Here is an 11137-nt window from a genome sequence, read left to right as displayed (position 1 = left end):
AGAAAGCTTTGGAATGACATGGTGTGAGGCAGAGCTGTGCTCTATTCAGCCTGGGTGTGTGACAGCTACCTCATAGATCACACACTGAGAGCCCATGCCAGGAACAGGGTCATCAGGGCGGAAGGGTGGCAGGGTATGAAGAGGTGGAGAGGCTTTGTCCCCATTTGTCAATGTATGTGCACATGAACTTCATGAAGAAAGAGCTAAGAACCAGAGCTGGCTCTCACCTGCCCTCATTCAGTTTCCCACGTGTGTGTGTGTGTGTGTGTGTGTGTGTGTGTGTGTGTGTGAGAGAGAGAGAGAGAGAGAGAGAGAGAGAGAGAGAGAGAGAGAGAGACTGTATGTGAGTGTGTGTGTGTGTGTGTGTGTGTGTGTGTGTGTGTGTGTTCCAGCACCTTGTCCACAGGCTCTCACACTGGAAAACCCATATGTAAGGCTTGGGCTGTGGGGTGGTGGCTGGGACCCCAGTGTCAGAGCATGTGCAGAGTAGACAGTGCTCAGAGTGCAGGTGGGGACAGGCCTGCAGCGTTCCTCCACGATGGGACAGGCGGGCATAGGTACTGAAGCCCCTCTTCCATCCATAGGCTCAACTCATCCCTGGCCCTGGTGAGGCCACAACGGACACACTGCTCCAGTACTATGGATCTCGTCAGCAGGAGAGATCCTTGCCGGCAAGATGGAGTTCTTTAGCTCTGCATCCAAAGTAGGAAAGAACTTCAGCCATTAGAATATTCTAGTTATGATGGACAACCAAGTACAAAGGCAAAAGGCTACTTCATTGTGGGCTCCCCAGTGGTCTCCCTGAGCAACAAAATGTAGGCTTTAAAGTTTCATTTAATAACTCAGGTCTTTTTTTTTTTTCATTTTAGAGACATGCTCTATCCATGTAGACCTGGCTCGCCCAGAACTCCCTATGTAGACCAGGAAGGCTTCAATTTTATGGAAATCGTCCTGTATGTGCCCTCCTGGGTGCTAGGTTAAAAGCATGTGCCACTGCCCCCAACCTAACTCATTTCTTCAAGGAGGTACATTTTCCCCCCATCACATGCTTAGTTCAAATTCATTTATTTAGGTAGTTAGCTTACAAAGTCATGAATTCCCATAAGGCTTCCTATTGGATCCCTAGCATTGGCCAACACAACCTTGACCCGCTGCTCTCTCAAATTCCCCATGTTCCACATAATCTTTAAACTGAAAATCCCAAGTGATCTATTATCCCCTCAAATTAATCTTTTTTCTTTTGTTTAAGGTCTGTAGGTTGAATGCAGCTGTTTCATGCAGCCTGCACTCTGGTTGAGCCTCCTGACACCCAGCACTTCCCCATCCCCACCCTCCCCTCATGCCTGATTTAACCCATGTCCCCTCATGTGTTTTTATCTTTCTCCTCAGTCTGAGATATTACTTCCAGAATCCTCTGAAGAGCTGGCTAGTGTCACAAACACCTTTAATCTGTTTTTGTTGTGGAAAGTTTTAACTTCTCCTTGAATTTAATAGTTTTTCTGGGTATAATACTCTGCGTTTAGAGTTGTGCTCTTTCAGAATCTGGAATATGTCTTTCCAGGCATCTGGCCTTGAAAGTGTCCTTTGAGGGACTGGAGAGATGATCAGTAGTTGAGAGCACCTGTGGCTCTTGCAGAGGACTTGGACTTGACTCCTTGTACCCACATGGCAGCTAACAACCATCTGTAGCTTCAGCTCAGGAGGATTCTAGGCCCTTCTCGGGCAGCCATCTGGAAAGTTCAGTGCAGCAGGCCTTGGTGATGCAGAAAGAAGAATGGATGTCCCTGCCAGGCTGGGCTCCAGAGGGGCCAGGACCACAGTACACAGGGCCTCCCCCATTGCTGCCCAGTCACAGTTGGTTCAAGACCATGGGGACAGTCCTCGGGACACATAGAAGGTTCTGGTCTCACACCCAATGAAACTGAGGTCCAGGAATGAAGAGTGAACCAGTCCCAGAAATGGACACACATGGAAAATGTGACACAGAGATACTGAGAGACAGAGAGGGTGAGAGAACAAAGAGGTATTGTGAAAAAGAACACTGAGAAAGAGAGAAACAGTGAACCACTGACACAAAAGGGGGACACTTAGACACACGGAGAGACAGAGATGAGGTGAGGGGGATCAGGCACTAGAGATACAAAAAGAGACTGAGAGACACTGAAAAAGACAGCAGAGACACTGAGATGAAAACAGCAGAGTCAGAGGGACAGCAATGGCGCCCAGCCAGCACTCAGATGCAGGCCCTGGCACACACTCTCAGGGAAGGCCATGCACACACAGAGCCATGCATGAGCAGTCCTCAGACTCAGACCCACAGCACTCACACCCGGTCCATGCAGACACAGACACAGCACCTGCCTGCCTGCTCCAAAGCTCAAGCCCATCTTCCCGCTCCCTCTCCTCCAGGCCCACAGTGGCTCACTGAGGGACGATCAGCACGGACACTTCTTATGGGGCTTAGTAAACAGCCTGAGATTCCGAGGTCACAGTCACTGCCACTTGCTGGCCCTGGACTCCATGTCATGCGTCACAGAGGATCACCTGAGAGCTGGGAACATAGCCTGTGGTCAGGGTGGTCTAAGGGACAGGCTCCTATCAGGATTTGTCCAGACGAAGCCCAGACACAAGGACACAGACAGTGGTGGGACAGTGCAGGTGGTTCTGAGAGATTCATGGCCAGTCCTGGTCAGAGCACAAGGAAATGGTGTCTGAGGGACATCACACCTGCTGGGCTGGCCTGTCTTCTCTGCCCCAGGCCATAGGTACCTTCCCAGTTTTCTGCTTTACTCCTGGGGGAAAAAAAAAGTCTGCAGGAACAAATACAAGAACCTACAAAGAGACAGAACCAGTCAGATTCCAGCCTCGGGGATAAGGAAGGACAAATAAAGGCAGAGGACTCAGTTGGGGCCTGATACCCCACACAAGGAACAGCTCACCCAGCCAGTGAGCAGGTTGTAGCCTTAGTACACAGGGAGGAGAAGGAACCACAGAGGTCCTTGGGCTCCTTCTACCCTGCTCCAGGAGCAGCAGCTGTTCAGGGGCACAGGCCAGGTTAAGGTAGTGAGACAGGGGCATGAGAGAGCTTTGGAACGACATGGTGTTAACCAGGGCTATGCCCCTCTTAGCCTAGGTGTGTGGCTGCTGCCTCATGGAGAAGAAACCCAGAGCCCAGGGCAGGAACCGGGTCATCAGGGCTGAAGAGTGGCAGGTGGAAGGGTCTGAGGCGATGGAAGGGCTTTGTCCCCATTTGTCATGGACACAGATCGAAGAACCAGACCTGGCTCCTACATGCCCTCGGTCAGTGTCTCGTGTGTGTGTGTGTGTGTGTGTGTGTGTGTGTGTGTGTGTCTTCCCACACCTCATCTCACAGGTCTCTCACACTGGAAAACCCATCTGAAAGGCTAGAGCTGGGGGTGGAGGCCCAGAATCAGGGTCTGGGACCCTTGGTGTCATATCCTGTGCAGGACAGAGAGTGCTCTGAGTGCAGGTGTGGACAGCTCTGCAGTGTTCCTCACGATGGGATATGGGCGCTCCAGTACTATGAAACCTAGTCAACAGGAAAGAGTTCCTAACAAGGCAAGATGGATTTTTCTAACCTCTGCATCCAAAATGAGCAGATCTTCAGTAATAAGCAATATCTAGTTATGATGGACAAGCAAGAACAAAGGCCATAGACTGCCTCATTGTGGGCATCTCAGTGGTCTCCCTGAGCAATAACATGTAGGCTTTAAAGTTTCATTGAGTAACCCAGGTCTTGCTATTTTTGTTTTCTTTTTAGAGACAGGTTCTCACCGTGTAGACCTGGCTGTCCCAGAACTCCCTATATAGATTAGGAAGGCTTCAATTCTATAAAGATTCTCCCACCTCTTCCTCCTGGGTGCAAGAACTAAAAGCAGATACCATAAGAGCAAACCTAACCCATTTCTTCTGAGAGCTACATTATTCCCCAGCTTATATTTAATTAAAATTTCCTTATAAATGTTACTTAGCTTACAAAGTATTGAACTCCCACAAGGCTTCCTTTTGGATCCCTAGCTTTGGCCAACACAACTTTGACCCTCTGTTCTCTCCAGTTCCCAATGTTCCACACAATCTTTAAACTGAAAATCCCGTGTGGTCTACTATCCCCTCAAATTAATCTTTTTTCTTTTGTGGAAGGTCTATAGGTTGAATGCAGCTGTTTCATGCAGCCTGCACTCTGCACTCCTGACACCCAGCACTTCCCCATCCCCACCCTCCCCTCATGCCTGATTTAACCCATGTCCCCTCATGTGTTTTATCTTTCTCCTCAGTCTGAGGTATTACTTCCAGAATCCTCTGCAGAGCTGGCTAGTGTCACAAACACCTTTAATCTGTTTTTGTTGTGGAAAGTTTTAACTTCTCCTTGAATTTAATAGTTTTTCTGGGTATAATACTCTGGGTTTAGAGTTGTGCTCATTCAGAATCTGGAATATGTCTTTCTAGGCATCTGGCCTTGAAAGTGTCCTTTGAGGGACTGGAAAGATGACTCAGGAGTTGAGAGCACCTGTGGCTCTTGCAGAGGACTTGGACTTGACTCCTTGTACCCACACGGCAGCTAAAAACCATCTGTAGCTCCAGCTCAGGAAGATTCTAGGCCCTTCTCTGGCAGCCATCTTTCAGTTCAGTGCAGCAGGCCTTGGTGATGCAGAAAGAAGAATGGATGTCCCTGCCAGGCTGGGCTCCACAGGGGCCAGGACCACAGTACACAGGGCCTCCCCCATTGCTGCCAGGTCACAGATGGTTCTAGACTATGGGGACAGTCCTCGGGACACATAGAAGGTTCAGGTCTCACACCCAATGAAACTGAGGTCCAGGAATGAAGAGTGAACCAGTCCCAGAAATGGACACACATGGAAAACGTGACACAGAAGTCCTGAGAGAGATAGAAAGATAGAGACACCGAGGAAGACAGAAACACGGAGCCATTGAAAGAGATGGGGAGACACAGGACAGAGATGAGGTGAGGGAGACACAGAGACATTACAGTTACAGAGAGACAGACTAGGGGACACTGAGTGAGACAGAGACACTGAGGGAGATAGCAGAGACAGAGACAGTGAGCAATAGACATCGGAACAATGAGGCAGAGGATGAGAGACAGGGGACCAGGGATTTAAGAGATGGAGAAGCACTCTGTGTTTGACCAGAGAGACACAGAGACACAGACTCAGATGGAAAGAGGAACTGGGAGAGGTGAGAACAAGGAGACAGAGACCCTGAGACAGAAAGACAGAGGATATACAGAGACAGACAGGGGACCATGGTACAAAGAGATAGTGACTTTGACAAAAATGCAGTGATAAGGATGAGCATCCAACACGAAAGGGGAGACACAGAGTCTAGAGGTAAAAGATATAGGCAATGGAGAGACAGGTGCAGATGAGAGAGACAGACATAAGAAGGGAGAGACAAGAAGAGACAGACAGGCACAGTCAGAGTGACAGCAATGGTGCCCAGCCAGCACTCAGATGCAGGCCCTGGCACACACTCTCAGGTGAAGGCCATGCACACACAGAGCCGTGCATGAGCAGTCCTCAGACTCAGACCCACAGCACTCACACCCGGTCCATGCAGACACAGACACAGCACCTGCCTGCCTGCTCCAAACCTCAAGCCCATCTTCCCACTCCCTCTCCTCCAGGCCCACAGTGGCTCACTGAGGGACGCTCAGCCTGGACACTTCCCATGGTATGTAGTGACAGCATGGGCTCAGGGTTCATAGTCTCCATCACTTGCTGGCCCTGGACCCCATGCCATGCTTCAGGAAAATATGTCAGAGCACGACACATGGCCTCTGCTTGGTATGGCCTGGTGAACAGGCTTCACCATGTCCTGGCCAGGTAAGGCCCAAACATAAAGCTGCAGAAGATGGTGGGCAGAGCTCAGCTGAGACAGAGCTGCCAGTTTTGTTCAGAAACAGGAATGGCTGCTCCAGGAACTTAACATCCCGGGTCTGCTTCCCACTCTCATTAAGGTGTTGGCACACAACTCACCCTGCACCAAGTTCCCTGCAATTTACTGTTCAGGGCATGCCTCTGGATATCAGAGACACACAGAGACTGGTAATATTCTGGAAGGGACTGGCCTGATATCTATGTAGACTCAGGGAATAGAGGGGAAGGGGAAGTATGAGAGGGCCTCATCCCGGGAATCTGAGATCCCAGCCCTCAGGACAGCCTGTGAGAAGCACATGCAGGGGGATATGCCTCAGGACACTGATGGGCACGGGGGGGGGGGGGGGGTCACAGCGCTAGAGGCCTACAGGGTTGAGGATGTGGTCAGGGGTCCTGTTGGGGTCCTCCTACTCTGGTCCAGGAGCAGCTGGCCAGGCAGGGGCACAGGACAGGGTAAGGCAGTGAGACAGGACATGAGAGATCTCTGAGACCACATGGTGTGAGGCTGGGCTGTGCTCTGACTGAGCCTGGCTGTGTGGCAACTGCCTCATAGAGAAGACACCAAGTGTCCATGCAGAAGAAAAAAGTGATCAGTGCTGAGGGGACACACGGTCTGAGGTGGGGGTGTGGCTTTGTCTTCATTTGAAAGGAACATTTAAGCATATTTGAACACAGATCTAAGAACCCGGCCTAGCTCCCACCTGCCCTCAGTCAATGTAACATGTGTGTGTGTGTGTGGTGTATGTGTGTGTGTGTGCCATGTATATGTGTGGTGTGTGTGTGTGTGGTGTGTGTGTGTGTGTCTGTGTGTGTATGTGTGGTATATATGTGTGTCTGTGTGGTGTGTGTGTATGTGTGTCTGTGTGGTGTGTGTGTATATGTATGTGTATGTGTGTATGTGTATGTATTTGTGTGTGGTGTGTGTGTGTGTGTGTGTGTGGTGTGTGTGTGTGGTATGTGTGTATGTGTATGTATGTGTGTGTGCTATCTGTGTATGTGTGTGTGGTGTGTGTGTATGTGTATGTATGTGTGTGTGGTGTGTATGTGTGTGTGGTGTCTGTGTATGTGTGTGTGGTGTCTGTGTGTGTGTGTGTGGTGTCTGTGTGTGTGTGTCTGTGTGTGTGTCTTCCAGCACCTCACCCCACAGTTCTCTCACACTGGAAGACCCATTGAAAGGCTTGTCCTCTGAGGTGGGGGCCCAGGATTAGATTCTGTGACCCTTGGTGTCAGAACAGAGCAGCACTCAGAGTGGAGGTGGGGACAAGCTCTGCAGTGTCCCACATGATGGGACAGGCTGAGACAGACCTTGAAGTCCTTTGTCCATCCAAAGAACCGACCCATAATGGCCTTGCTCATGGTCCCACGGGGACCACACAGCCAGTATCAGCCAAACCATTATCATGAACTGCTTGCTGGGGCTCTGTGGGCTACACTCCATCCTCGTCACTCTCAGTGACTCCCCCAGTTCTCACAGGCCCTTCCTAATCCACTAGTGTCCTCAGTGGGCAACCAAGCCAGGCACAGGGAGTGCAGGATGTGGTAGCCTCACAGACGGGCACACCCAGCACTCTTGATGTTTATACACATGTGTGTACAAGCATGTTCACACCCACTGCAGTCCCCCATCTTTCCAGGGCCAGCATCCTCCTCCTTGGTGGCTCACTCCCACTTCTAGCCTTTCCCTCAGACCAGAACCCTGTAGACCATCCTTTCTCGGGGAGCTCATGTAGCCACCAGGCCTGATATTGGTGGCTACCGCTGCTGACCCCATGGCTGCTGGAGGTGTTGGGCCACCATGAGCCCAGACTGTGGCACACCAATTGCCCAGGTTCTACAGAGTCCAGACACTGAAGGGACTGGCCAGAGGTCTATGTAGACCTGGATGTCACTTGACCAAGGCCTCTTTTCACAGTATGTTATTTCAGGAAAGCTCACACAGTGAGATTTTATTCTGTTTTTTCCTCTTTGCCTGCTAACAGGAATCCTTCTAGCTAGAATGTCCTTTCTCTGCCTGTTGGCTGTGGAGAGAGATCCTGGAGGTATGTTCCTGGAGCAGTGCCGCCCATCTTGGCCAGTTTCAGTTAAGGAGACCCAGGGAGAGAGACAGAGAGAAGGAGACCCAGGGAGAGAGACAGAGAGAAGGAGACCCAGGGAGAGAAACAGAAGAGCCAGTGACACATCAAGGCAGTAAGAGAACCTGATCTCCTGGAGCCAGGGGGCTGGGAGAGGTAAATGTGGAAACAGCAGAGCAAAAGACAGGGAGTGAGAGATGTGGATGGAGGTAGAGAAAGAGATGAGAGGCAGAGACAGACAAGAGGGGGACATGGGCATAGGCAAAGAGACATCTAAAGAGACAGTGATGGAGAGGCAGAAAAGGAATTCGAGACAGGGAAAGACGAGAATACAGGACTGAGAAAGAGATAATGAAAGGCAGCTAGGGAGACAGCGAGAGGTGTGCACAGGTAGAGAAAATGGTAGAAGCAGAATGAAAAATAGACAGAGGATGAGAGAGAGAGAGACAGGGAGACAGCAGGAGACTTGAACAGCTAAAGACAGGGAGAGAATAGTCCAAGGCCAAGGGGGCAGAGATGGAGACAGGGAGACAGGGAGAGAGAAATGGAGCAAAGAGAGACAGAGACAGACAGAGATGGGGAGAGACAGAGACCAGGAGACTGATGGACAGGCAGAAAGAGGTAGAAGACAGAGAAGAGACCCATGGAGAGGGGCTGAGACAGTGGCAGAGAGAAGAGAGACTGAGACAGACAGAGATGGGGGAGACGCCTGAAGTGGCTCTCACCTAGAGAAGGGGACACAGACAGACAGTACAGAGAAAGAGGGGAGCAATATGGTCACAGAGAGACCTCTGATGGAACTGACAGAGATGGAGGCAGACAGAAGCAGACTCTCTCCAACTGAGGGAGACAGACTGAACAAAGAATCCCAGTCAGAGGGAGACAGAGGCTGAGACTGGGAGAGGCAGACATGGCCAGAGATGGAGACAGATGGTGAGTCTGTGGGACAGGATCAGACACCATCTTAGAGGAACCAGGGACAAGCCAGGGAGGTGACAGGCTGGTGTGCAGTGTCCACCCCACAGTCCACAGGCTGGAGTCCCATGGCCTGTATCCATGTGGTCATGTCGCTGTGGTTCTGGGTGATCCCAAGATCTGGAGCTCACCTCCAGGCCATCTCTCTCCCACTTCCCTGCTGCTGTTGGGACTTTTCTCTTTGCCTGCCTGAACTCCTGCCCCACTGTGAGCTCACATTACAGCAGTACTATAGAGGTGGGAAACACTAAGTTCCATATCATTGTAGGGGTCATGAAATCCACAGCCCCTGCAGCCCCCATCCCCAAGGTTGGGCCATCCTGGCCAGGATGGGGTGACACCGCAGCTGCAGGTGGGGGGATCATTGCACTATTTCTGGAAACTACTTCAGAAAGTGAGAAACATGTTTTTCTGTATGGAACAAACATGCATTTGCATGTGCCCTTGAGAGCCAAGTCTGCACAGAATGAGTAACTCGGCAGGTGTGGGGGAGGGGAAAGATGTTGGGAGCAGACCCTAAGTGTGTCAGGTGCTGGTATCTGAACCCAGAAACCCCAGATTGCAGGCCCTAGTCCATGTGAAAGAACTATCCCTTGGTCCAACACTCATCACAGGCTGTGCCATCATGGAGAAATCCAACAGTCACTGATCAGTCCTACCCAAAACATGAAGGGAAGGGACAGCGAGCAGATTGACCCTCAGCACAGTAACTGGACACCGCACTGGAAAGAGCCTAGCCTGCCTGAGCCCAGCTCCCACCTCCAATCCATCCACAGATAGGCTTGGCAGGCAAGGAGCCAGCCTGTGGCCATGTGGATACAGGCCATGGGACTCCAGCCTGTGGACTGTGGGGTGGACACTGCACACCAGCCTGTCACCTCCCTGGCTTGTCCCTGGTTCCTCTAAGATGGTGTCTGATCCTGTCCCACAGGCTCACCATCTGTCTCCATCTCTGGCCATGTCTGCCTCTCCCAGTCTCAGCCTCTGTCTCCCTCTGACTGGGATTCTTTGTTCAGTCTGTCTCCCTCAGTTGGAGAGAGTCTGCTTCTGTCTGCCTCCATCTCTGTCAATTCCATCAGAGGTCTCTCTGTGACCATCTTGCTCCCCTCTTTCTCTGTACTGTCTGTCTGTGTCCCCTTCTCTAGGTGAGAGCCACTTCAGGCGTCTCCCCCATCTCTGTCTGTCTCAGTCTCTCTTCTCTCTGCCACTGTCTCAGCCCCTCTCCATGGGTCTCTTCTCTGTCTTCTACCTCTTTCTGCCTGCCCATCAGTCTCCTGGTCTCTGTCTCTCCCCATCTCTGTCTGTCTCTGTCTCTCTTTGCTCCATTTCTCTCTCCCTGTCTCCCTGTCTCCATCTCTGCCCCCTTGGCCTTGGACTATTCTCTCCCTGTCTTTAGCTGTTCAAGTCTCCTGCTGTCTCCCTGTCTCTCTCTCTCTCATCCTCTGTCTATTTTTCATTCTGCTTCTACCATTTTCTCTACCTGTGCACACCTCTCGCTGTCTCCCTAGCTGCCTTTCATTATCTCTTTCTCAGTCCTGTATTCTCGTCTTTCCCTGTCTCAAATTCCTTTTCTGCCTCTCCATCACTGTCTCTTTAGATGTCTCTTTGCCTATGCCCATGTCCCCCTCTTGTCTGTCTCTGCCTCTCATCTCTTTCTCTACCTCCATCCACATCTCTCACTCCCTGTCTTTTGCTCTGCTGTTTCCACATTTACCTCTCCCAGCCCCCTGGCTCCAGGAGATCAGGTTCTCTTACTGCCTTGATGTGTCACTGGCTCTTCTGTCTCTCTCCCTGGGTCTCCTTCTCTCTGTCTCTCTCCCTGGGTCTCCTTCTCTCTGTCTCTCTCCCTGGGTCTCCTTCTCTCTGTCTCTCTCCCTGGGTCTCCTTCTCTCCGTCTCTCTCCCTGGGTCTCCTTCTCTCTGTCTCTCTCCCTGGGTCTCCTTCTCTCTGTCTCTCTCCCTGGGTCTCCTTCTCTCTGTCTCTCTCCCTGGGTCTCCTTCTCTCTGTCTCTCTCCCTGGGTCTCCTTCTCTCTGTCTCTCTCCCTGGGTCTCCTTCTCTCTGTCTCTCTCCCTGGGTCTCCTTCTCTCTGTCTCTCTCCCTGGGTCTCCTTCTCTCTGTCTCTCTCCCTGGGTCTCCTTAACTGAAACTGGCCAAGATGGGCGGCACTGCTC

This window comes from Microtus oregoni, unplaced genomic scaffold (assembly GCF_018167655.1).
Source record: "Microtus oregoni isolate MIOR12 unplaced genomic scaffold, Mior012 000056F_ref0000123, whole genome shotgun sequence".
NCBI lineage: Eukaryota > Metazoa > Chordata > Mammalia > Rodentia > Cricetidae > Microtus > Microtus oregoni.
Note: the sequence above shows the minus strand (reverse complement) of the source record.